At 39.8% G+C, this 6,000-nt stretch overlaps 1 protein-coding gene across 2 annotated transcripts in view; it reads left to right on the forward strand.

The window, feature by feature from the left end:
• LOC120995074 (calcium/calmodulin-dependent protein kinase type 1G-like) overlaps positions 1 to 3,743 on the forward strand; it is a 43,775-nt gene extending 40,032 nt beyond the window's left edge. For both annotated transcript variants that reach the window (XM_040424060.1, XM_040424062.1), the window contains one exon: positions 3,170 to 3,743. The gene's annotated coding sequence lies outside the window, so the exon portion shown is untranslated. The remainder of the gene's footprint in view (positions 1 to 3,169) is intronic.
• The last annotated feature ends 2,257 nt before the right edge of the window (positions 3,744 to 6,000 follow it).

The following is a 6,000-nucleotide window of genomic DNA, read 5'->3' on the forward strand; positions in this document are numbered from 1 at the left end:
GTTAACAAACACTCTAGGGGCCATTTATGACCAAATATAAGCCACTTTTTGTCGCAAAGGGGATTTACAGCAAAATCTGCCACCGCTTCTCCTTCCACGCCACATACACCAGTTCTAAAAAAAAGAGGGGTTGGAAGAGGACCGGCAGGACTGTCTCATGTATAATTTTGTATGCCAGTTTATGGCATATAAAATTATCTAAATCTACGCCAGCAAGGGAGCTGGCGTAGATTTAAGGCTGTTGTAAGCCGGCAGTGGATGCTCCTAGGTTATATAGAGGCTGACACCTCTAATTAACTTAGGCTACTTTCACACTCGCGTTTGGTGCGGATCCGTCATGGATCTGCACAGACAGATCCGTTCAGATAATACAACCGTCTACATCTGTTCAGAATGTATCAGTTTGTATTATCTTTAACATAGCCAAGACGGATCCGTCTTGAACACCATTGAAAATTAATGGAGGGCGGATCAGTTTTCTATTGTGTCATATTGTGTCATATTGTGTCATAGAAAACTGATCCGTCCCCATTGACTTACATTGTGTGTCAGAACGGATCCATTTGGTTCAGTTTTGGTCTCCGCCTCCAAAGCGGAATGGAGACAGAATGGAGGCAAACTGATGCATTCTGAGCGGATCCTTTTCAATTCAGAATGCATTAGGGCAAAACTGATCAGTTTTGGACCGCTTGTGAGAGCCCTGAACGGATCTCACAAATGGAAAGCCAAAACGCCAGTGTAAAAGTAGCCTTAGGCGCATCAAGTGCCAGCGCAGGGTTATTAAGACCGGTGTCTAATAGATGACCCCATCTGTTTAAAAATACACTGCACCGTTGTATGTGTTATGCTTTTCATAATACAAAGTTTCCAAAAATTGTTTTCTTGTTCTCAACAAATGTTCCAAAAAATTATGCCTTAACGTGAGCAGATGCTTTACCTGACATGTTTTATGTGTCCCCCATTCTGATGGATGCACATAGTTTAGTCTTCGTGAATATGCTGAAGAACAGCAGGTGATACTTCTTCATAGTACTGTAGGAGTCTCCATTTTAGGTGAGCCATATTGCATATAGCACAATTTGGCTCACCTGAACTGGTGAATCCAACAGTACTATGAAGAAGTATCACCTGCTGTTCTTTAGCATATTCGCGAAGACTAAACTATATGCATCCATCAGAATGGGGGACACATGACCTAACTTCACTTCTAAACATATAACGATAGGTCAAAACTGATACTTCCTGTGTGTTTCTGAGTAAATTCTAGCCAAGACTGATATACAGTTGCAAGAAAAAGTATGTGAACCCTTTGGAATGATATGGATTTCTGCACAAATTGGTCATAAAATGTGATCTGATCTTCATCTAAGTCACAACAATAGACAATCACAATCTGCTTAAACTAATAACACACAAAAAATTAAATGTTACCATGTTTTTATTGAACACACCATGTAAACATTCACAGTGCAGGTGGAAAAAGTATGTGAACCCCTAGACTAATGACATCTCCAAGAGCTAATTGGAGTGAGGTGTCAGCCAACTGGAGTCCAATCAATTAGATGAGATTGGAGGTGTTGGTTACAGCTGCCCTGCCCTATAAAAAACACACACCAGTTCTGGGTTTGCTTTTCACAAGAAGCATTGCCTGATGTGAATGATGCCTCGCACAAAAGAGCTCTCAGAAGACCTACGATTAAGAATTGTTGACTTGCATAAAGCTGGAAAGGGTTATAAAAGTATCTCCAAAAGCCTTGCTGTTCATCAGTCCACGGTAAGACAGATTGTCTATAGATGGAGAAAGTTCAGCACTGCTGCTACTCTCCCTAGGAGTGGCCGTCCTGTAAAGATGACTGCAAGAGCACAGTGCAGACTGCTCAATGAGGTGAAGAAGAATCCTAGAGTGTCAGCTAAAGACTTACAGAAGTCTCTAGCATATGCTAACATCCCTGTTAGTGAATCTACGATACGTAAAACACTAAACAAGAATGGATTTCATGGGAGGATACCACAGAGGAAGCCACTGCTGTCCAAAAAAAACATTGCTGCAAGTTTACAGTTTGCTCAAGAGCGCCTGGATGTTCCACAGCAGTACTGGCAAAATATTCTGTGGACAGATGAAACCAAAGTTGAGTTGTTTGGAAGAAACACACAACACTATGTGTGGAGAAAAAGAGGCACAGCACACCAACATCAAAACCTCATCCCAACTGTGAAGTATGGTGGTGGGGGCATCATGGTTTGGGGCTGCTTTGCTGCGTCAGGTCTGGACAGATTGCTATCATCGAAGGAAAAATAAATTCCCAAATTTATCAAGACATTTTGCAGGAGAACTTAAGGCCATCTGTCCACCAGCTGAAGCTCAACAGAAGATGGGTGTTGCAACAGGACAAAGGCCCAAAGCATAGAAGTAAAACAACAACAGAATGGCTTAAACAGAAGAAAATACGCCTTCTGGAGTGGCCCAGTCAGAGTCCTGACCTCAACCCGATTGAGATGCTGTGGCATGACCTTAAGAAAGCGATTCACACCAGACATCCCAAGAATATTGCTGAACTGAAACAGTTCTGTAAAGAGGAATGGTTAAGAATTACTCCTGACCGTTGTGCACGTCTGATCTGCAACTACAATAAACGTGAAGTTATTGCTGCCAAAGGAGGTTCAACCAGTTATTAAATCCAAGGGTTCACATACTTTTTCCACCTGCACTGTGAATGTTTACATGGTGTGTTCAATAAAAACATGGTAACATTTAATTCTTTGTGTGTTATTAGTTTAAGCAGTCTGTGATTGTCTATTGTTGTGACTTGCATGAAGATCAGATTACATTTTATGACCAATTTGTGCGGAAATCCATATAATTCCAAAGGGTTCACATACTTTTTCTTGCAACTGTATCACATGACCTCCTTCCCACTGCAAAAGACTGAGCTGAATGCAATATACTAGATTTTAAAATGAAGGCCGAACACATTTCCTCCACCAAATAAGGCAGCCTCCCTCCCAATTTATACTTTTACGCATTTGAAGTCAATTTTCTACAAATTACATGTGTATCTAGACTTTGGCCTCGCTATATATGTAGTGTATGTGTGTATATATATATTTCTATGAATTATTAAATATAGGACTAGATATTTAATAAAATATGAATCTTCTTCGTCCACAGAAGGGCTACACAGAGTAAAATGTGTATTGAAGCCAAACATTGATCACGCTTCAGAGGGAAGCATGGAGAGCTTCCTTTCATTTCCCCTTTAAGTACATCGCCTGGATAAGAAAGGCATTATTGAGGGACACAGCGGTGGTTTTTGTTACGAAGGGACTGATTGCTAATCAAGGAGACATAATGACCTCTTCAGTATCACCATGACTAGACTTGAAAGCCATCTACAAGCAATCATGGACATTTCAAGGAGGACACAAATATGTGTACAATAAAGACTTCTCCTCGTGCAACATATGTACAAATGTAAATCTCATTGGCAGCAACGCCTTGTATATTATGTGCTTGCAGGTGTAGATTTGTATTACTTTTGTCAAATATTGGTGTTTTGGACTTGGTGAGCTACAGTGACCATCAAGAGCCATGTATAGATTCATATTGTAAATTGATGTTACACATGTACACCCATAAATCTCTTGGTAGGCCTAAGGCTTATAGAGGTGTGCTCTACAAGAAGCTAAAGAAGCTATATTTGTAAGTATAGCAAACAGTTCTAACTGGAAAGGTCTTGGAAACATAATACAGATCAGATAAATAGAAAATCCAGAGCACTTCTCAGTTTTGGTGAAAAGTCTGGTTACTTTATTGATAACAGCAGCATACAGAAAGCAACGTTTCAACCATCTCTGGTCTTTCTCAAGCTAGCTTTCTGTATGCTGCTGTTACCAATAAAGTAACCGGCTTTTTCACCAGAACTGAGGAGTGCTGTGGATTCTCTATTTATTTGTAACTTTATGGGACCCCCAACCATGATCCCCATCCGCGGGCACCATCTAATCTATTTTTCGACTGGCAACTGTCCCCACATTGGGACCTGGAGTGCTGCTTAACCCAATTTGTTTGTCTATAATACAGATCAGGACACACTGAATTAATGAATGTATGTTAATAGGTTACTTGTGTTATTTCAGTTTTACAATAGAAAGATTTCTTAAATGTTGAGCTACTGAAAATGTACTGTACTAGTAAAAAAGAAACCAGCAAACATATTGTTTCTATTGCAACATGAGACATGACACGTGTTTTCTACTTTAGCGGTAAATATATTGGTGTTATGAATTTTGAGTATGGACAGCTTGGCATCACTTTGTATCAGGAGCTAAGTCACTTTATTATAGTACTGTTGTTAAGGCTTGAGATTATGGAGACCATAAAAAATATTTGCTGGATATTTCAGGCGCAAATGGAGTCTGCAGCTACTGTAAAAGCCTATGTGTAGCTTTTTAATGCTGCAATTTTATTAAAAATTAAAAAATATGCCTTTGTAAATATGAATGCAATGAAATGGTTCTGGTTCTGTCATTCAGAAATAAATATGACTTTTTTTATGTGGAAATCATTGGCTGTATTCCATTTATTGTCTGAGTCTGTAATAGCAGTTGTATTATTACTACTGATATTCAGTAAAACCTGGAATTTATACCCAGGGAATGCTATATCACTGATGAGGCAGCCTCCATGTACAACTGAAGTCAGAACAGAGGAACTCGTAAAGAACTCATTCATTGGGTCAAAGGACCATTGATGCAGTCACTTAAATTTTTGTTTCTGCATGCTTTCTAATCAGTGATCTGTTGTCCAGAAACAATGATTCTATATTCGAATACCGCAGCAGCAATCATCTCCATATAGAGGAGATGATTACTGCATGTATATACGACTCTCACCTCCTCCGACAAGCAAGCAATTATCTGGAACAAACAGATTGTTCCCTGCTGTGTCGGCCCTTATCTATGTTCACATATATAAGCTAATCCTTAAAAAAAATCTTATTGAATACAGATTCACTAATACTGTCTAAACAAATACAATGTATACTTAGACAGTCTTAAAGTGCACCAGATTTATCAACATTGCTGATGCCGGATGATATTTTTTTTTATCTAGACTGTCCAGTCTAAGTTTATTCTACCTATAAATTGGCTTAAGGGCTCAATCACACAACCGAATGAGTCCGCATCTGTTCTGCATTCATTTCAATAGGGCCACAAAAGATGCGGACAGCACACCATGTGCCGTCCGTATCCGTTATTCCGTTCCACAGCCCTGCAAAAAATATAGAGCACGTCCTATTCTTGATAATAATAGGCATTTCTATAATGGGCCGCCTTTCCCATGCAAAACACGCATATGGGCAGCATCCGTGTTTTGCGGATCCGCAATTTGTGGAACGCAAAATATGGTGCGTAATTTGCAAATTCTGATAACACAGATGCAGGACTACTAAGAAATCATGGCAAAAACCTTCAGTTGGCTGAAGGACTGACAAAACTGGGAATTTAAAAGCATTACCTATTTAAAAGATAGAGGCTAAGGCCTCTTGTACACGACCATATGTATTTTGCGGTCCGCAAAAAACAGATCCTCCAAAAATACAGATGACATCCGTGTGCATTCCGTATTTTGCGGAAAGGAACAGCTGGAACCTTATAGAACAAGTCCTATCCTTGTCCGTAATGCGGAAATACGGAAACGGAATGCACACTGATTTTTTTTGCGGACCTATTGAAATGAATAGTTCCGTATATGGTCCGCTAAAAAAACTGAACGGACACGAAATAAAAATAGGTTCTTGTGCAAGAGGCCTAAGTGTCTGATCGACGGGGTCTGGCTGCCGGCCCCCATCTGTATAGAACGGCAGGATATAGCCAAACGCTTACCTGGCTATCTCTCACTGCTTCAAAGAGAATAAATGCAGCAGCAAGGCTCAATTTAAAAAAAACACCATAAAAAAGTTTTTTTTCGAGCAGGGCCAAAGTACAAATGGATGTCAC

The sequence above is a fragment of the Bufo bufo genome, chromosome 3 (genome assembly GCF_905171765.1).
Source record: "Bufo bufo chromosome 3, aBufBuf1.1, whole genome shotgun sequence".
NCBI classification, from domain to species: domain Eukaryota; kingdom Metazoa; phylum Chordata; class Amphibia; order Anura; family Bufonidae; genus Bufo; species Bufo bufo.